Source organism: Procambarus clarkii, chromosome 26 (genome assembly GCF_040958095.1).
Source record: "Procambarus clarkii isolate CNS0578487 chromosome 26, FALCON_Pclarkii_2.0, whole genome shotgun sequence".
Taxonomy (NCBI): Eukaryota; Metazoa; Arthropoda; class Malacostraca; order Decapoda; family Cambaridae; genus Procambarus; species Procambarus clarkii.
Window position 1 is genome coordinate 8,217,713 of NC_091175.1, and position 23,016 is coordinate 8,240,728.

A 23,016-nucleotide genomic window follows, 5' to 3' on the forward strand; every position below is an offset into this window, starting at 1 on the left:
CAGGATGAGTATGGGGCGCACAATAAACTTCCGCTCACAGGATGAGTATGGGGCGCACAATAAACTACCGCTCACAGGATGAGTATGGGGCGCACAATAAACTACCACTCACAGGATGAGTATGGGGCGCACAATAAACTACCACTCACAGGATGAGTATGGGGCGCACAATAAACTACCACTCACAGGATGAGTATGGGGCGCACAATAAACTACCACTCACAGGATGAGTATGGGGCGCACAATAAACTACCACTCACAGGATGAGTATGGGGCACACAATAAACTACCGCTCACAGGATGAGTATGGGGCGCACAATAAACTACCACTCACAGGATGAGTATGGGGCGCACAATAAACTACCGCTCACAGGATGAGTATGGGGCGCACAATAAACTACCGCTCACAGGATGAGTATGGGGCGCACAATAAACTACCACTCGCAGGATGAGTATGGGGTGCACAATAAACTACCACTCACAGGATGAGTATGGGGCGCACAATAAACTACCACTCACAGGATGAGTATGGGGCGCACAATAAACTACCACTCGCAGGATGAGTATGGGGCACACAATAAACTACCACTCACAGGATGAGTATGGGGCGCACAATAAACTACCGCTCACAGGATGAGTATGGGGCACACAATAAACTACCACTCACAGGATGAGTATGGGGTGCACAATAAACTACCACTCACAGGATGAGTATGGGGCACACAATAAACTACCACTCACAGGATGAGTATGGGGCGCACAATAAACTACCACTCACAGGATGAGTATGGGGCGCACAATAAACTACCACTCGCAGGATGAGTATGGGGCACACAATAAACTACCACTCACAGGATGAGTATGGGGTGCACAATAAACTACCACTCACAGGATGAGTATGGGGCACACAATAAACTACCACTCACAGGATGAGTATGGGGCGCACAATAAACTACCACTCACAGGATGAGTATGGGGCGCACAATAAACTACCACTCACAGGATGAGTATGGGGCGCACAATAAACTACCGCTCACAGGACGAGTATGTGGTGCACAATAAACTACCGCTCACAGTCGTTATATAAGTAGCTTCAAAGGGAACCACGAAAAGAAACAAGAGGAAATAAAGTCATTGCATTAACTGATCAGAGGCTGGAAAGGTATGGCGTGAAAGCCTACTCGAGCTAGCAATCACATCTAGGTGAACAAATCAAGTACATACACTGACATCCGCAGCTTACGGGAAATATACAAAATGATGCTAAGAAAACGCTAAATACAGCCAAAGTTAAACCAGTTCTAGAGTGTGACACTGGCATTGAAAACTCCCACCTCGTGAAACACAAGAACATGTCAAAAAGTCTAGAGATCTACAAGACTGGTACCAAGAATGAAAGTTCAGCTATGAAGACAGGCTAAAAATGGGTTCAATCTGACATACGATCCTGACAGAAAATAAAATGAGGAGACAGGTGAAAGGTGGAAACAGAAGCGAGTCGGATGTAAGAAAGTCTTTATATACAGTAGGGATGGTAAGCAAATGGAACGAACCTTTTGGATTTAACGACCAGCAGCTCTTACCGCAGGTGAACAAATCCACAAGGGCCGTAACGAGGATTCGAACCTGCGTCCGAGAGCAGGTTCGAATCTTACCGCAGGGCTCAACAGCTAACGCTCAGTTCCTCGGGTATAATTGCGTACAGTCATCTCTACCACCCTCCTTCCCTCCAAATCACTCCCCTCCCCCTCCCCCAGGGTTGTTGATTTGTGGAACCAATTACCGGGTAACATAATAGAAGTAGGAGCCCCTTGATTGTTCAACCCGTCCTCAGACCAAGTCCATTCCATCCAGCGGTTCGACCCCAAAGATGCATTCATCAATTTTAACACGCTGTTCATTTAAAACGGAACTTTTCTCAAATATAAATTAATATTATTATATGTTAGCATATTGTGCATATTTAGCCACTCTGGTTAAGTGAAGTGTTTAGGTCCTGAAGGGATTATTTGTAGTCCGTTGGTGAAGCATTTGCAGCGTCGTAGTTCGAACAAAAAAGTCATCTTTCGATTAAAATAGTTCGACTTTCGAACGAAATCGTTCGATTATTTCCGGAACAAGTGCTTCTTGTTCCGGAAATATTCGAACGTCATTAGTAGTGAGTCGTGTGTAAACCGTTTTTCATTGGTAAACAGGATGGGGGGGTTTGGCGGGGGCATGGAGTGGATTTTGGGTCTTTGTTTGGACGGCGGGTTGAGGCTAGCCGTTTATATGAAGGAGACTGGGTGGATATAAATAGGAGCTGCAGTTTTGGGTGGGGGAAGTATAGTAGAGGGGGTTGTGTAATTGGCCTGTATCAGACACTAGACGTTATACTTTCTGGTTATCAAATTATCCCGAAGAGTGACAAAGCCAAAATACTGAACAGCAGAACCACTTTCTTACATTAGGCATCTCGTTTACTAGGGTTTAAAAAAACACTCCAACGATAACCTTAATCGTATTAAAATACCATTTTCCAGCATTCCATTTGTGTTTATAACAAACTTTTGTCCGGGATATGGAAAACAGCAACCAAGAAAGGTGACCCTCAAGAACTACTTTAAGCATTAGCAGTACTTAGTGGTGTTGACCTAAGATGCCTGAGACTTAGTGGTGTTGCCCTAAGAGGTCTGAGACTCGCGGTGGTGTGATGAAACTGATCAAAGTCTTGGCAACGTGCACACATTCAGACTTCTTCTCCCTACCTTAAACTACGTGTTGAGGGAGAGTAAGAAGTGCTTACGTTCCCTCCCACCTAAGTTATTTACAGATGCTATTATAGTAGACTAACCGCCTCTGCCCGGCATAAGCTGGTGCTGCAGCGCTACCATAGATGGCGTCTGGACAAAAAGTGGTTTATTGGATTTGAAGTCATCTAAGTGTGATAGTACCCTGGGGTTGTAATCCCATTATAATAGCAAGAGCACTGCCAATATCTATAACACCTCTACTTAAATCTTTAACGCTACGTATCATTATTTTATATTATATATATATATATATATATATATATATATATATATATATATATATATATATATATATATATTAGTATATTTTGGTAGCAGTCTTTCCTGTAGACATATATTATTAAATATGACCGAAAAAGTAAGATTAATAATTCTAACACGAATTTTCTCAATCTTTCATACATTTCTTTTCACTGTTGGTGGTAATTCAAAAATCAATTTTCCAAAATTCATTTTTATTTCTAGTCTGACGCGACACTTGAGCGCGTTTCGTAAAACTTATTACATTTTCAAAGACTTTAGTTTAAACATACACAACTGAATAGAACTTACACATCTCCGATTTGTTTATATCTACATTTGAGTGAGGTGGATGGGGTGAGGTGGTATTTAATAAGGTATTAATTTAATCAACACAAGACAGAACACGAAACAATGGGTATTGAATAGAAGTGATTGTAGAAAGCCTATTGGTCCATATTTCTTGATGCTTCAATATTGGAGCGGTGTCTTGAGGTGGGTAGAATATAGTTGTGCATTAATTGGCTGTTGATTGATGGTGTTGACTTCTTGATGTGTAGTGCCTCGCAAACGTCAAGCCGCCTGCTATCGCTGTATCTATCGATGATTTCTGTGATGTTTACTAGGATTTCTCTGGCGATGGTTTGGTTGTGGGAAGAGATTGTATGTTCCTTAATGGAGCCCTCTTGCTTATGCATCGTTAAACGCCTAGAAAGAGATGTTGTTGTCTTGCCTATATACTGGGTTTTTTGGAGCTTACAGTCCCCAAGAGGGCATTTGAAGGCATAGACGACCTTGGTCTCTTTTAAAGCGTTCTGTTTTGTGTCTGGAGAGTTTCTCATGAGTAGGCTGGCCGTTTTTCTGGTTTTATAGTAAATCGTCAGTTGTATCCTCTGATTTTTGTCTGTAGGGATAACGTTTCTATTAACAATATCTTTCAGGACCCTTTCCTCCGTTTTATGAGCTGTGGAAAAGAAGTTCCTGTAAAATAGTCTAATAGGGGGTATAGGTGTTGTGTTAGTTGTCTCTTCAGAGGTTGCATAGCGTTTCACTTTCCTTCTTATGATGTCTTCGACGAAACCATTCTCACTTATGATGTCTTACTCTTATGATGTCTTCGACGAATTACCACCAACAGCGAAAAGAAATGTACGAAAGATTGAGAAAATTCGTGTTAGAATTATTAATCTTACTTTTTCGGTCATATTTAATAATATTATATATATATATATATATATATATATATATATATATATATATATATATATATATATATATATATATATATATATATATATATAACTGAAAACTCACACCCCAGAAGTGACTCGAACCCATACTCCCAGAAGCAACGCAACTGGTATGTACAAGACGCCTTAATCCACTTGACCATCACGACCGGACATAATGAGGTGATAGCCGAGGCTATTTGAACCACCCCACCGCCGGCACTCGGATAGTTATCTTGGGCATAGCATTTTACCAAATCACCTCATTCTTAGGGGCACACGTGAGGAACACAAATGCGAACAAGCCAGAATGGTCCCCTGGACAATATGCAACTGAAAACTCACACCCCAGAAGTGACTCGAACCCATACTCCCAGAAGCAACGCAACTGGTATGTACAAGACGCCTTAATCCACTTGACCATCACGACCACGGTGGGGTGGTTCAAATAGCCTCGGCTATCACCTCATTATGTCCGGTCGTGATGGTCAAGTGGATTAAGGCGTCTTGTACATACCAGTTGCGTTGCTTCTGGGAGTATGGGTTCGAGTCACTTCTGGGGTGTGAGTTTTCAGTTGCATATTGTCCAGGGGACCATTCTGGCTTGTTCGCATTTGTGTTCCTCACGTGTGCCCCTAAGAATGAGGTGATTTGGTAAAATGCTATGCCCAAGATAACTATCCGAGTGCCGGCGGTGGGGTGGTTCAAATAGCCTCGGCTATCACCTCATTATGTCCGGTCGTGATGGTCAAGTGGATTAAGGCGTCTTGTACATACCAGTTGCGTTGCTTCTGGGAGTATGGGTTCGAGTCACTTCTGGGGTGTGAGTTTTCAGTTGCATATTGTCCAGGGGACCATTCTGGCTTGTTCGCATATATATATATATATATATATATATATATATATATATATATATATATATATATATATATATATATATATATATATATATATATATAATGCTAAGAAAATAGTTAGAGGGATAGAAGCCCTAAACCAGAAAATAATAAATACAGAATATGCGGTCATATTCAATAAAACATGTTTGAAAGAAAACCTGCTGCCAGTATACACCAATATATATATATATATATATATATATATATATATATATATATATATATATATATATATATATATATATATATATATAATATATATATGTTAAATATGACCGAAAGGGTAAGATTAATGATTCTAACACGAATCTTCTCAATATTTCTTATATTTTTCTTCATTGTCGAGGGTAGTTGAAAAATTAACACTCCAAAGTTCCTTTTCACACTTTATTTATGGTCTGACGCCTAAAAGCGTTTCGCAAGACACTTTTTACATCTTCAAAGACAATTTTAGGTGTCTTGGTTCCGTTATCAATTACTGGTAAAGAGAGGACCTTGTCAAAGTGAATAAAGTACTTTTCATTAAAATAATTTGTATAGCACATGTGTATAGCACTTACTCCATAGATGCTCCACCCACCTATTCTATATCCAAATAATTGGCAACGGAACTGAAGCACCTTATATAACCTAGGCCTAACTATACACAATACCTTAACACTTGAAATTACAATAATTTACAAAAAAACAGTTTTTTTTTAATTATACCGTACGAAAATATTTACATCAGAGCCTATGCGCCTTTGAGAAGATCCGCAGCTTAGACAAGCATGGGGTGCCAGAATTGGTACAATTGGCTGGTTACCTTCCAAATCTTGCTGAAAACTGCCATGCGTAGATTATGACTAACTTAAGAGTCTTTTAAAAAGCGCAAGCTTACAAAGAAACAAACGAAACATACCCACGTCGACTTTCATCCATGGATGTCAAATCTTCCTCCTGCATTCTCAAGAAAACTAGATATAAACAAACTATAACAACAGTCTCCCTCCTGATTGAAGATTAGTCAGCAAAATATAATGTTTTATTTCGCAATCAGAGCGAAGCCGGTGGAAGTAATACAGCTGTATTCTGTATTCTTCTTAAACGCCTGACAAAAACAATGACGTTAATAAATGAACTGTGGGAGAGGAACAATAAATAATATATTTTAATGTACATCCTGTTTAGATTACACTAAATGCAAATTACGTATATGCAAGCTAGGCTAGAAAACTAAGTATGCTCTTTATTTTGCCTTCGGCCCAAGGAGGCCACGATGGATCAAACAAGTGACAGTACACATGCAAGTATAACAATGGCGTTAATGCTTGTACTGCAGCCCGTTCTCGTGAGCGTTCCCAACGTCAAGAAACCATCGTACTAAAGTGCCTTATCCTAACCTACCAGAGAACCCCACGAACAGAAAACGGGCCATTATGTCAATTTCGCGGGCCGTTATCTTTTTCTAGTACGACAGTACTAGAACTTTTGTCCAGCTAGTACGACAGCTTTTGTCTATAGGTAAAGTATACGTCAAAATGCGATATGCTACTAGGAGAACATGTGTGCTAACACCTCCATAAACTACTGTAACGATATTTATAGCACACAATAATTTAGATGCATGCGGGGAGAAATGGCGAAGAAATTGCCCGAAACATTATACGTATTAGTGGCTTTAGGTATTGTATGTACTAGCTCTATCTGTAAATCCAACATAATGTTTTGTAACTCATCTTCTATGTATGTACCTTTACCTGAATAAAAAATCTAAATCTAAAAACATTGTTAGCAGCAGAGATCGAGGAACATTTACTAAACAGTATGAAAGCAGAAGTTCCCGTTAAATAGTGCGAGTAGTAAGGTAGAGGTTCCCGTTAAGCCGCTGCAGCAGAAACAAGAGCAGGAGGTGTGCGTTTCTAGCCACATCTTCCCCTCCAGCCATGTCGGAGTGGCCGAGTCCCATCAGTTGTTTGTCTGGCGCCTCCGTGCGTGCTGCTCCAGAGTTCCCTATCCACCACGTCTTTCTTCCTCTTCCTCCTAACAGTGGCTATAACGGCTATGGCGCCTAGGCTTGGTGAACGCCTGCAAAGGGTGCAAAGGGGACGAGAGCGGGAGGAAGGATTGCGCAGTGGTCAGCGCAGTCGGTTTACAACCGATTGGTCCTGATTTCAATTTCCAGGCAGGAAAAAAACGTTTATGGAGGTTTCCTTATACCTAATGCACCACGTTGCAGTAAAGCGGTACCTTGGATTTCAGCGGCTGTTGTGACCCTTTAGGAGAGAAACCCAGGTGACTTCTTGTTTTAGACAATGGGATACCACTACTGCTATAGGCACATTTGGTAAGTTAGTGAGGCTGAACCACTACCAGAATAGTGGTTCAGAATACCACTATTCTGAATATAACACAATCGACTTGACATTGGTCCAGGGCAGACCGAAACGTCGTCGTTTTATATTTCTTGTATGGTTTAGTCAATACTACCAGAATATTCAGCCTGTGAACTCTGACAAACCATTAAATCATTCACTTGAATACTACATTATTGAATATGAAACTGTAAAAGATTTTACACCTCCTGGCCTGTTGTACAATTAACTGTGTAACTTTCACTAAATCTGGTGCATTAGAAGACATCTTAATTTATCCTAAATTTGCTTGTCCCTCTAAAGAATGGAGAATGTGTGTATAATCCTGTGTCACAGTGAATAGGAGCATCATCCTCACTGTAATATAACCTGAATTACAATGATTAGGCAAAATTGTAAATTAATTATGCCAGTAAAGATGTTAATAATAATAACTCCTTTAGCGTGAGAACTTTAATACTGCTGCTTTCTCCCAGCAACTCACAATAACGAAAATTACCGCAATCACTTTCATTCCCATCAGATATCACTACACTATCTATTGTAATATATCACACTTGCCAACTATCACTATCAAGCCACAACAGTGTTTTCCAAGTTAGATCATCGTCAGCATATCAACAGCATACACATGAATCACTAACAAGCAAAACCATTGCTAAACGTACGGCAAAAAGATATCTGCTTAGGAACAAATTTTTTTCAAAAAATTGGTAGATCAACTCGAGACCGTTGTATGGATGTGTACCTTTTAATTTTGGTCTAAACTGTGAGCAGACTGATATAATTACCACTAGGGACGCTCTAGTGGGATAATATGAAATTTCTTGACTCCTTAAATCAACAAGTGAACCTTCAACTAAACTTATCCCAATGCACAGTCATTACATCACCAATCATATATTTAATTTACGACGCAAAATTTCCGCATGATAACAGTGTTTCGTGCACAAGATAATCTGACGGGGGCTGTTGCTTTACGAAGCCCGTTCTCAGCGCAAATCCATTACCATGAGAAACCACACTCCTCAAACCACCTGGATAGTTATCTAGATATTTGTGATGATCAATATATATTAGAGTTTGAGTAGTAGTCTACATTTTGTAACGGTTCTATTGTTACGTAAAGTATGGTGACAAATAAACACAGACACTAAGATACTATATATATATTTGGTCGAATATGCAGAAGTACACAGGTGATACTTTGGTGTGAGTTGAGCGCACTGAGCGTCGGTACAGTATCTCGCAAGTGTCTGCTCTAGACCACACTTGAAAGTAGACTCTGGTTAATGTTTGCTATTCTGCTGCTTATATGCTCGGGCAACACCTCACCGTGTTGCCCGGGCAACGCCTCACCTCATTCATCTCCAAAGGTTGACAGGAATATTAACAAAACATTTGGAGCGAGTATATTATTGGGATAATCTACTCCTACAATTTAAACTGGCAAGTGAAACTTTGTCCTAAACAGAGATTATTCTCAAGTTATAACTTTTTTGTATTAGAAATCGTTTGTTTAAAATAAAAAAAGTATATGCTGAAAACGTTTTCTTTTAAGAATTTGGTTTTCTAACAATTCTAACAAATAGTTTTCGAATTCCACATTTCATATTAACGTCAATAATACACAGTATTAATATATAACCAAACATAATAAAACCTAACCTAGCCATGGAGAGGGAACAGATAATAACAGTAATTATGTAGTCGTTCTCAATCCATTCCCGCGAGCAGATTTCCTCCCTAAGGACAGGTTGTAGACACCACACTCCAGTAAATTTCTCACCTCACTAGGCGACGCCGGTGGGGATCGACGGGACCATGCTCAATAAATGAGTGGTAATAACTTTTAATACCATAAATAGAAGTCATCGATCGGTCTGCGTTACTGGCCTAGATTGGCAGGTAATTCGGAAATTTGTTGTGGCGACAGCCTTTGCTGTTAGATGTTAATTGAATTAACGAACTTAATAACTCGTGACTAATTGACTCTTAATGCTATTATTGCCGAGGTTGTGAACCATACTAGGACCTTTACTGGTTACTGATAACTACTTAGATATCTTACTTTGTACTTTTTGGTTACCTTTTATGTACATCATTACTAAACATAGTGATTAATTGTACATAGTTTAAACAGTTTTATTTATTTCACTGTTAAATGAAAAATTATTTGGTATGTCGTTTATTGCATTTTGATTGTGGAAGTCATCAAATTAGTTTTTTGTGTGTGTAGTGTGTTGAGCACGGCAGGTTCTTGTGCGCGGTATAATAACTAATTTATCTGGGCGCTTATTAGTACTGTTGATCATGTCAGTGATTGCTGCTGTCGTGAGTGTGTCAGTGATTACTAATACTGTTGGCATTGTGATTGCGTCGGTGGTTACTAATACCGCTGGGTTTGTGTCAATGGTTATTAATACCGCTGGAAATGTGAAGGAGTTGCCTAGTGATATTCTTGGGGGTTTTGCGGAGTTTGTGTTGGCGATCAAAATTTCCGCATGACAACAATGTTTCGTGCACAAGATAATCTCTGACGGGGGCTGTTGCTTTACGGAGCCCGTTCTCAGCGCAAATCCATTACCATGGGAAATCACACACTCCTTATTTTATTTTGATAGACTTACTATGCAGCCCGGTCGTCCTCTCGCAAGATGTTAGAAAGTCACAAAACTGGGGTAACTGCATCCTACTATATTAATTTCTTGTAAGTAATTATTCAAACGGTACCAAGTCAGGGAGGGGGACTATGTAGCGCCATTTAATTTATTGCATTAAAGCCTAACACTAAAACGGAAAGCGTACGTAATTTGTAATTAGTAATTGTTTTAGCTTAATTGGCGATTCGCTTCCCCTGAAACTCTTAATTCAAAGATGTTCTTTTTACCAAGTTTTATAAAACGGACAAAATGGACCGAAGATAGCCTGCGTCTACGGCCTTGCGTTGTAGCTGTTAAACCTGGACCTAACTTCATACTTATACTCGCCCCGAAAACAGTAATGAGCCAACCCATTCATGGATATAAGGTGACTGCCACAGACGCAGCCAGAACGATGTAGTACAGTTCATTGTAATTTGGGTAGTTTAGTCTACGGTTATTTAATTGGGGATATATAGTAAGATTTGTATGGTCATAATAGTTCAGTATGAAAGTATTAGCAACCTGTCATTGAAAAATTAGAGTACTTAAAGCAATTATGGGCGGAACGTACACAAATGGACTGTTACTTTCTAATTGTCCATTGCGTCATATATGTACTATGGTCCTTATCGTTATTGTAAGTATCACAACTAAACAGGAGGATGGGCAGAGTTTTCCCGAGAGGATGAGGGAGTGGGACGTTTGAAGATTGGGAAGAAGCGAGGGGAAGGAATGTTGAGAAGAGGGAGGATGAAAAAGGTGGATAGGTGAGGAGTGATAAGGAGAGAAGGGGGAGGGATGTTGGGGTGGAGAGAGATGAGAGAGCAGAGAATTAGGAGGGGGTGAGATGAGATTGGGAGGGGAGTGATTGGGATAGGGATTGTGAGGGGAGGGTATTATCAAGGGAAAGCGTCAAGCCATTACGACTATATAGCACTTGGAAGGGGTCAGAATAAGTGATATGGGATGGGACGGGCGAAAGGAATGGTGCCTACCCACTTGGTCTGGGATTGAACACCGACCTGCATGAAGCGAGACCGTCGCTCTACCTTCCAGTCCAAGTGGTGGGAGGGGGGGGGGAGATTGGGAGAGCAAAGAGATGGGAAAGGCAAAGGGGGTGGAGGAGGAGCGAGAGACCCTTTAGATTTTATATAACGGCAAGATTCGAAATTATTATACGCAATTCCACATAAATTTGAATTAATTTTATATTCATTTCCTCATGTCATGCGCCTGATAAGAGCAATATAAGAATCACTATGACAGAACGAGACTATTTGGTAGAATGGTAATAAAGGTGACGTGACAATCATAATATCAGACTATTCAACACGTCGACCTCAGCCGCCTGGATCTTTTACACCTCTTAAAAACACATCCGTGTGGGGTAGTGGCAGGATGAGGCAGCACGCGCCTAGTACCCACTCCACGGCGATCTCGTGACGACTCTCCTTATTAGATCACCGCCGGGTTACCCAACACCTGTCTCGCACACCCATGCAGTTCTCCAGAGCATGGGACTTGCATCTTAAACTTGAATGAAGGAAATCGAACACATACACACTTCCTCGTGCCACCTAGCAGCTACCATAGGCAAGCACTGATCCACTTTTGTGCACGTGGTGTAAGTTAGGACCTGTTCATATTGTTTCCGCACTCTAGTAAAGCTCTACAGACGAACAGTCTCATAACGCAGCTCGTCCTCTTAACGTTTCCCAGCGTCAAGAAATTGTCGTACTGTGTCCTTGTCCTAACCTACCAGAGGACCCAAAACAGAAAACGGGGCATTGTCAATTTCGCGAGGTTTTTCGGTAGAGTATACGTCAAAATGCGACGTTCTATCAGGAGGACGGGTTGCATAACAAGGCCTGTCAAAATGGGCTATAAATCCCAGCCAATTTCACAGTTCCTTCGTAAATGAATATATGCTTGTTCATTAGGACAAACAATTCTCACTACTACTGTTTACCGGGTTTTTACATTCTGGCCATGAAACTCTCGACACCATTTTTTTTTTTGGGCAGACGGAAATATGTCCCGCCCAATCTCGTTTGTCGTCTATTTACTCTTATTTCTAGTAAAGTAAGGTAATAAGGATTATTTTTATTTTTCGTAAATAAACAACTAGTATTAAATATTCACAATCTTTTATGCAAAATCTTTTATAAAAAATAATAACCAGTTCAACAGGACGTCGTCGTATTTTGGAAGCACTTAAAAGGTAGCCTCGCCCACTGGAGCGTATTATTGTTCATTGTTCCAAACATAATATCTTCTGCTCCGCCCGAGAACACCAGTAATTATTACCTTCTCCGGGAACCAAACCTAGTTTAACACAAAGTTTCCTACTCGTTTCATCAGCAGTCTTACCTCGTGTTGTGTGGGTTCAATCGCCAGTATTATTCCAGGTCCTTCAAGCGGAGGCGGTAACGTTGTTCCTTGACCCTCCCTCGTCTTGTCAGCGTCTCTCAGTCCAGCCCACGAACGCAAGATTACTCACAAGCACTGGCCAATACGCACACAAGGTCACTCGCAAGCACTGGGCAATACGCACAGAGTGCCACCACCTGCGACCACGCCAGTACAATTTCACTCACCTTGTTATCGGCGAAGATAAGTAGTGACGCTCCCGATAACTGCTGGCAGATAAGACTGTAACTCAGTCGGTTGCTTCTTCTGACTAGCTCTGGTAATCCAAAATCCATGTGTGCACAAATGTTAGTTTTTTATTCTATTTCGAGCTTACAACATAGCTCTGTAGGAGCTTATTATTGGGATCTTTTAGTACGAGATAATCTTACACACGCCTTCCTGCAGACATCAACGTAGGGGTAAGCCATCCAGGAGATATTTTCCAAGGAGGAACTCTTGAAGTGTTTTTTTTTTCCACGCGTTTCTTTGACACGATCACACACACCTGACTCTCCACTGCCTATCATTCCATTTGAATGTGTAAGAACACCATAGATGTCGTACCTTAAGGGATCAACTATATTGCATCAATCACAATAAATAATCCGTTTCTGTAACACAGTTTACAATAGAGAAGTATTTCCTAGACGACGAGAAGAAGCGGCACACCCTCCCGCTAGACGTCTATGCGGTGCACTGAATGAAATTCTTCGGCGGAGGTAACTCAGGTGAGAAACAGTTACCAATTGTTGATTTCTTAAGTAAAAGGTATATTTCGCCTCACTTTTCCGCTCATTGATACATTATTTAGAAACAGAGCTACCTAGAAGAACCACGAAAAGCAGCACAGTTCATCTTGCAAGTCAAAAAAATTGAATCTACGAGGAAGGAAGAGGGTTGAAGAAGGTATGAAGTGTGAGGTACCGGGTGAGGTGAAACTAGCCAGAGCCGATGGCCAGAGGCCCCGCAGCCAGGGCGACGCACATCACTGCTTTCTTCGTGTAACTTTTTCTCCTCCTTTTACTCACGGTACTTTTTCTTGTGTTCATTTAGCCGGGGCACGTTTCTATGAACGTTTCTTACACGCTGGTGGTGGTCATCTTCCTGTAAGATGGAAAGTGATACTCACAGACGCAATAATTAGCATTACAATGCTCACTCTCATCATAGTACACTTGTTAGAAATATTCATCATTATTAAAGCGGAAAGCGGCCAAGCTATTACGCCTATATAGCACTTTGAATCCTTAGTGGGCCAGCCAGAGGGCTTAGGGCCCGCGCAGGAATATCCCTGCCAAAAAAAAGCACTTCGAAGGAGTCGATAAAGATTTGGGAAGGGACGGGGGAGGGGAGGGGGGGGGGAAAGGAATGGAGCCCAAGCACTTGGATGGTCTGGGATTGAACATAGACCTGCAGGAAGCGAGACCGCCGCTCTAACGTCCAGCCCAAGTGCTTGGACGTTTGAAATATTCACTTAGCAAGTCGTAACACAATGTATTCGAAAAGTGTTCTCTTTTTTCACTAGTTTTAATCAAAGTTTCTAGCCATTATTTTGATTGTTACAGTTCTTTCTACAAAGCAGAAAGCACACTTGTTTGTAGAATAAGCCCCTTGCTAATATATTTAATTTCTCTGCTGACATGTTTAAAGTAATATTAACATAGCATAACATTAACATAAAGTAACAGAGGCCATATTTTCGAAAATATTCAACAAAAATCGAAAATTGTAATAATTATCTAGAAAAATCTTTGTTTCGTCATGGCAAAAGCCCATTTAGCTTGTAAACGTGGTATAGCGTTCTTTGTAATATAGCCGTCACCAGAATACAAAATGTAGGCTATAAACAATCACCAGAATACAAAATGTAGGCTATAAACAATCACCAGAATACAAAATGAAGGCTATAAACACTCACCAGAATACAAAATGTAGGCTATAAACAATCACCAGAATACAAAATGTAGGCTATAAACAATCACAATACACAATGTAAACTATACTCAACCACCAGAATACAAAATGTAGGCTATAATCAATCACAAGTATATAAAATGTAGGCTATACAAATTCACTGTAGCGACCAATATAAAGTGAACAACTTATTACCTGTAACTGCAAGCACCAAACAGTGAGTAGATTTTAAGATAGCGATAATGCTCACCGGCCGAGGCTCGACCTAATAATGGGACCACCGTGTTGTTGTTTTTTTTGTCTGGAAAAAAAAACAGTACCAAGTCAAGTTAATCAGATTATAACCAATTTAATTTCCAGTAGTGTACAGTACTACGTGACATCGCTAAATCTTATTGTGTCCTTTTCTTGGTATTTTTACTGGATTTGCTTTTCTTCGGGAATAAAGCACAGGATACACTGTAACGTTATCTTGTATCCAACTAGCTCAGTAATCCATGGACTATATCAACCTATATGATGGTATTTCCTTTAATGGAGTTAAATCCTTACTGGTGAAACAATCTTCACTATACTCTTATCAGGATAAAAAAAAACGTGAACATAGTTTAAAGAAAACATTTGACATTTATGCTACTCGGGACTATATCGTGAGTATAAAGATGTAACAGCTTGACACCCATGACCTTGGAACTCGCGCTCGAAGAAATACATGTATTCACCAGTGTTTAAATAAGTATGTCAGAGTGTGCGGAGTGAAAAAAACATTAATATATATTCCTAGTGATGTATAAATACACTTATCATAGTGTAAAAATACATTCACCGCAGTGTGGCTATACACACTTGCTGCAATTGGCAAATTGCAGCAACTCCAAAGGCTCTTTTGTCCACTGTAGTGGACAAAATACTTATACTACTGATTACAAAAATATTTATCAGGGTATAAATACATTCACACGTTATAGTTTCATTTCCTACAATGGATAAACACAACAGCAAAAGAAAACAAACATATATTCCGGAATGTACAAGCAAATTCGAAGCAGGGGGACCAAACGTCGTACAGGCTGTCAGGTCGTCAGCTCTCCGGTTATAAGAAGCCATAATAATTATATATACACGCGTGATGCAACACAACGGCAGAAAAACAAAAAGCAACAGCCGTACAGAAACACGAGTGATGTTAAATACGCAGGTAACTAATATCCACAGTAGACTGGCAAGGAGAAATTATTACACGAGGCGATGAAAGCCACTTGTGTTCACACTGCAACACTAACCAAACATTAACCGTGTTATTGTTTGCAATTTCAAGGGTGTGCGCTCACTGAACCAGTTGCCCCAGACAACTGCCGGTCCCTGTGCCATTAAGACTTCACTCCAAAGGCCCTTAATGTCTTCTAAGTTTTCTCGTTTTATATTTAAAGAACGAACTGAAGTGTGGAGATGTGGCACGCATGCACTAGACTCCATGAAGGACACAGTGACACCTTAACAATGATGTGACCTTTCTTAACATATACCTTGACAAAACGCACCCCCAAACATCTTGATTGTTCTTCGCTTATTATACGAACACACAGAAAGCTGCATGACAATTTTATTAAAAAAAACAACCAAGCAATCTTAATTTTCCGTAACATAAAAGCTAACAAATATATGTTATTTGTTTAACACATATTTTAGGCCTTAATTAAATTCAGCAAGTCGTATAATTACTACAGATTTTACAATGTGCGTAAATACGTTCATATTCATAGTTGTCCAACTTAATTGGTGCTATAGAGTTGATTTAACCTTAGGGAGATATTTTCAGGGCGAATGCGCTGTATAGTATTAGGTCAGATCTGGTTGGGTTATTCATGTTAGGCAGGCAGGCAGTCGTTAAACACCAAGCATGACTCAGAGGATAATGAAGCCTACTCGGTAAGTCAAATCTAACAATTAAATGACTGGGTGAACCTTGCGAACGCAGCCTCACCCTTGTCTAGCACTTGTTCCCTCTAGTGATATGCCAATGTCTGCGCATTTTTGGCCCATCTAAATGTTTTTCTATTTTTTTCAAGTTGCACAGGTAAACCTACGGTGCCCTACATCAAATTTCACGACTCCATGAATAGGTATTGTTTCGATTAATGCACAACTATATTCTACCCACTTCAAGTTGTGCATTAATGCACAACTATATTCTACCCACATCAAGACCCAGAACCAATATGGAAGCAGCAAGAGGAAGTATGGGCCAATAGGCCTTCTGCAGTTACTTCCGTTCTTATATTCTCATATTCAAGTTATACCCATTGTTTTGTGTTCTGTCTTGTGTTTGTCACAAGTTTGTTCACCTCACCCAAAACTTTTGTACCATATCACCCTCACCAATAGAGTATAAGTACGACGAATTTATGTGTAAATTAAGTCTATGAAAATGTAATAAGTCATTACGAAACGCGTTCAGGCGTCAGACCATAAATAAAAATGAATTTTGGAGAATTGATATTTCCATTACCACCGACAGTGAAGAAAAACATAAGAAAGAGAAAATTCGTGTTAGAATTATTAATCTTACTTTTTCGGTCATATTCAACAACTTATGTTTACAAGAAAGACTGCTACCAATATATATTATATATATATATATATATATGTCGTACCTAGTAGCCAGAACGCACTTCTATGACTACTATGCAAGGCCCGATTTGCCTAATAAGCCAAGTTCATGAATTAATTGTTTTTCGACTACCTAACCTACCTAACCTAACCTAACCTAACCTTTTCAGCTACCTAACCTAACCTATAAAGATAGGTTAGGTTAGGTTAGGTAGGGTTGGTTAGGTTCGGTCATATATCTACGATAATTTTAACTCCAATAAAAAAATATTGACCTCATACATAACGAAATGGGTAGCTTTATCATTTCATAAGAAAAAAAATAAAGAAAATATATTAATTCATGAAAACTTGGCTTATTAGGCAAATTGGGCCTTGCATAGTAGGCATAGAAGTGAGTTCTGGCTACTAGGTACGACATATATATATATATATATATATATATATATATATATATATATATTGTGACGGTAACGCGTTGGTGTTCGGCTGTTTCAAAAGCTAGGGGCATGGCCTCGTCACATAAAGAAAAAAAAAGAGAAAAGCTGGAACTTTCGTCTGTGGTAAGGTAATGGGAAGACACAAAACACAAGTAAATTTAACAATGAGATTTTAATTACGTTAGAAAAGCAAGACATGAATAAAATTGAGTATAAAAATGTAACAGACAAATCAACAAACAAAATAATAAGAATAATCACTGGCAAATGAAAAGTTACGTTAAGACAAGTGAATAATAGCAAAGTAAATAATAGTGCAGGAATATTGGCTTCGAGCTGCCACCTCCCTTAGTACACGTAAGCCAAGGCTTAGTCTACCAATGAGACGTGTCAACTGTGTGGAGCACTGAGATATTCTGCCTTCTCTAGGTCGCTGTAGCCCAGACATCAACTTGTGGAGGAGGGTGGTGGGGCAGGTGCGACTGGGCACCAGCCAATCAGCGACAGGCAGGCGATGGACAAGCAGTTTGCCGGTTAACGGTGGCGGAGGCGAGCAGGTGGGCTGGATACGTTTTGCTCTCTGGGCAAAAGGTTTTGGTGATACTTGTTGGATATATCTTCTATATTATTTGTTAATGGGACGTACTTTGGAGGGAAGAGCAGGCTCAATCTCTCTTGAAAGAGATTATCGTCACAATATATATTGTTGCAAACCACCATTTCGTGGATAATAACATTTCATTCACTGAAACAAAAAATACATTAAAAATATGTTTAACTTTCTTGCAGTAACCATCGGTATGATTCAGGCCTAAATATCAAAGAAATATACAGCTGAAAACATGGTTCTAGAGTAAATAGTTGTAACTCTGGGCCTCTCAGATGGTCATCTATGGCCTACACACCGTAACTATGCTGTGCCTCAACTCCCGACGGTACTAATCTATTCATTATTATAACCCACGTATGAACACGAGACACGTCCAGTTACACTTGGTCTACCTTTCTTCATTTAGAATATAAATTTGACCTCATTAACAGGCTGCATTGCTCAGGTGGGTTCGTTTGCAAAGCTGACTTCTAGTGATTATATATGACCTGATGACAGCGGCTGTTTGTCGCTAATCTCTTCTACCTGCATTCACACACGGTCTGCAGTGCATATATACAATTATCATGGTGCAGCTCGTAATATGGTTATAGTAATTTCTTCATAGTTTTATGAATTTAGGCATAATTCATAATACTATGAATTATGCCAAAATTCTTAGCACATGTTTCCAAGGTTACCTCTTCATTTAACTTCAAGCATAAATAATCACAAAACACGCACACGGTCCTATCTATCTAGCTAATGGTTATGGTTTCCCATATAATCGAGGACAGGAAGCCTGTTAGGCTTATCGCGGTCAATGACTGACCTTCCCTTGGATGCAATCTACAAGTTGTGTAACTCCCGGTGATCTATTACTAACATGTGAAGAGCCATATGTCAGGTGAAAGTAAACGTGCCCAACCGTATACACTTTTGATATATCAAGCTATTGTGATTTCTGTGTGTATTGGAGTAAGGTACAAAGAGGTAGAACAGCTTGTTGACAGAGCCAGAGTGCATGGGGGAAATTGTGTAAAACCCCGGTTTGTGTCTCGGACAGACTGCGGGATCCGTGTGAGAGCAGCATAGCAATCCCGGTTGCAATTCTTATACTGTACCATGTCGTGGATCAAACGATTAAGGCGCATCAGGGATCATCCTGGACGTAAGTTCGAATCCTCGTCACGGCCCTTGTGGATTTATTTATTTATATACTCGTGGCTAACCGTCTCTGTCCTGCCTGAGAATCAAACTTGGAACCCTTGGTTTGAGAGGAAGTGCACCACTGCGCTATAAGAATCCTGTAAATGATTTGCCGTCTCAATTTGTTTTATATATTTAACTGTTCGAATCAATAAGTATGTCAACTCATAGATCAATTGGCTGAAATAAACATATTAATATAAATAAAAATTCATTGAAACTTTTACTTAATGAAAAAATCACTCAATAAAAAGTGATTTGTAATGATAAGCTGCTCACCGAAACCAGTGCGTCCTCTACCAACATCAAAATATTATTACTGGAAATACCCAGCGTATAGGTTCAAATCCTTATCACGGTTCCTAAAGATTTTCTCATTAGTACTGAGCTGCTGGCTGCTTATTCATACATTCCCAGCAGAGCCGCCACATCAGGGGTAGTGTGACGTAAGCTTCTCTGTATAGAAAATCATACAAGTATAAAAAAAACACTAGTAACCACATGTAATAAAAAAATGATGAGCTCTCGCCCTGATTTTCTGTTCTTCGTAGTAGTTTGTATAGGTTTAAGTTTTGATAGGCTGGGTTTAGTTAGGTTAGGTTGTTTGGATAGGTTAGGTAGGTGCAGGAGGCTGATATGCCAGCAAATACTCTTTAGGCAACAATGTGTCTTGGATAAGTCGCTTCCGAGTTACAGCCCCGCTCTTGTGCCAGGTAAGTCCACTACGGGCTCACCATAGCCCGTGCTACTTTGGAACTTACGTTCTAAGTAGTTGAATCTAAAACAAACATCGTAGCTTGGACCGTCGACTTGCTTTGGCGTCACCAGCAGCTTATTTTCATCGAATTTCGCTATGAAATGATACTTTTTAAGAGTAAAAATGTTTTCCATGTTCTATATTCAGCACCAACATTATAATGAGTAAATATATCATATTTATTCATTACTAACGTAATGCCAGGAAGCTTAGGGTAATTAGATGGACCCCCGTGAGCTTTGAGCTTTGAGAACATGTGAGCTTTGGACATATTGACTCATAACCCATACCTTCCAGCATATTGTTCAAACATACATATATATTACATTTAACGCGTTCTTTTATTACCGTCACAGGCAGCACGGCAGCACGGAGGCGGGCAGCATGCACTGGTACTCACAGCCGGAGAGGATTGTTTTGAATTTTTTTGAGATGGAATGAGTTGATTGGGTTGGTTACTTTGGATGTGTTATGACATGCTTGGACTCCATGTACTTAGCTGCCTGTAGGTCGTGTTCTCCATCATTTGGAGGTGGTTTGAGGGCTGAAATACAGCTTAGCGAGGAACGCAGCGAGTACTCAACAGTGTCAGCTATCAGCGGTCCGTCTAATTACCGCATGCTACCACAAGCTACACAAGCTTCACTAAGCTTCCTGGCAATACGTTAGTAATGAATAAATATGATATATTTACTCATTATAATGTTGGTGCTGAATGTACAACACGAAAAAACATAATTTTAATCTGAAAAAGTATCTTTTTATTAAGAAATTAGACTAAAATAAAGAGCCACTGGTCGACGACCGGGCCGCGGGGACGCTAAGCCCCGGAAGCACCTCAAGGTAAGGTCCTTTTATCCGACAATCTGCTGCAAGGTTGATGATGAATAATGAATTCTGTTAATTTGCTAGTTGTGACTTGGATTGTTATGCCCCACATGCAAGGTCTTGCATTTATCGATATTAAAACGAATTTGCCGTTCTTATGACCATTTGTGGAGTTCATGTAGATCTCTTTGTAAAGTCTCAATCTCATTTTCACTTCCCACTTTACCATAAGTCTTAGTGTCATCTGCAAATTTGATTATGTGGTGAGTAATATTTTCTGTCATTGATGTATAATGACAAAAGTACCCCACTTACCACATTTCTCCAGTCAGATTTATTCTAATTTAGCACGACTCGGGTTTTCATTGTTTCCATGTGATTAGTCCATAATCATATACTAATCATTATATGATTACATGTTGTTATTATGATTTTATATTATGCAAAGATAGGGTACCTGGGTGCACCTAGGTTTTTCCTCTCTCTCAACTTTCAAATCCCCCTCTCCTTAACTCTCCACCCTCTTTTCTAATCTCCGTTCTTCACCTTTCTCCCCCTTCCCTCTATTCAAACATTTTTCGCCTCCCCCTCCCCCACTTTCTTTCTCGGAAAATGTAATATTTCGAACCACTGACACTGCTAAATATATCTACGGTAAACACAATCTCTATTTCAGATTTGACTTTATGAAAATTGCAGGGAAGGGGGGGTTAAGGGGCGCCATAGATGCCGATTTGTAGCACTGGGGCCGCCCCCGTCTGGCCTGGGGGGCGACCAGACGGAGGCGGCCCATAACCCCCCGAAAATTTTCTGGCCAGACGGAAAATGCAGCACATGTAAGGTGCTGAATTTTCCATATCAAAAATCATTTGCCAGTCTTCCGACTATTTGAGAAGTTCATGTTCATCTCTTTGTAAAGTCTGGATATAATTTTCGCTTCTTACTTTATCAGAGATCTTTATCAGATTTATCAGATTTCTGGAGATCTTAGTGTCTTGTGCAAATTTGATGGTGTGGATTGCAATATTCCCATATATGTCATTGATGTTTATGACAAAAATGGATTGGCCCCAAGATGGAAGCTTGCGGTACTCCACTCATCAAATTTCTCCAGTCAGATTCATTTCCATTTTGAACGACCATTTAACCTTTGCTTTGTCCATTCTAGTATTCTACCATTTCACAGGATGCAACTCACAACAGTTAACTAACTCCCAAGTACCTGTTTACTGTTAGGTATACAGAAGCATTAGATGAAAGGAAACATGCCGAGTCATTTCTACCCTGCACGAGATTCGAACCCAGGACTCCCGACTGAGTCGAGAAAGAACCCAACTGTACTACAGAGATCCTTTGATTACTGTTGCCCTTTTCTGATGTTGGCACAAGATCCTGAGTAATCTCATACAAGATCCCATACATGCAAGCTTCACTAAAATTGCAATTGCTTGTTGTATTAAAAGCTCCTTTGATGTACTTGTTTGTCATTAGCTAAATAATTATCTATACAGTTGTCAGTGCTATATATCCATTAACAAATCTATTAAGGGTATTGACTAATAATAATTGATCGTATATTAAAAAAAACATACAAAACATAGTACAGTTGTGGACTTTTACTTTACTTTAACTTTAATTACGTGCAATGGCAAGTTACCACGTCAAAGTGGTGACGTGCAATGTCACTACTTTGATGTTGATGGCTTAATAATTATCAGTTTGAGTTTAGCAATACAGGAACAATGTGTGCAAGCCCAGAGAGTACTTGGTCGAGTAAGGGTCCTTTTATTTATAATAATAATAATAATAATAATAATAATAATAATTTTTATTTAGGCAAAGGTACATACATAAAGAGATTTTACAAAGTTTGTTGGCTTTATAGATAAGAGCTAGTACATACAATGCCTAAAGCCACTATTACGCAAAGCGTTTCGGGCAGGAAAAAACACTACTGACTAAAGCTTAAAACTAATGGGTAAAAAAGAAAAAAATGCGTTGAGTACAAATAAAAATAGAGGTAAAAGAGGGGGGAACATTGTTGAAAAAACAGCACAAATACAATTACAAATTATTACAGAAAATTACATTAAAACAG

The 23,016-nt window shown here is 39.7% G+C and overlaps 1 protein-coding gene across 2 annotated transcripts in view; it reads right to left on the reverse strand.

Annotated features, from left to right (window-relative positions):
* The window catches only part of LOC123756743 (rho GTPase-activating protein 18), a 169,081-nt gene extending 155,795 nt beyond the window's left edge, over positions 1–13,286 (reverse strand). Inside the window, exon 1 of one of the 2 annotated variants that reach the window (XM_045740037.2) lies at positions 12,757–13,286. The gene's annotated coding sequence lies outside the window, so the exon portion shown is untranslated. The other variant, XM_045740038.2, reaches the window with a different exon arrangement.
* Between the last annotated feature and the right edge of the window lie 9,730 nt (positions 13,287–23,016).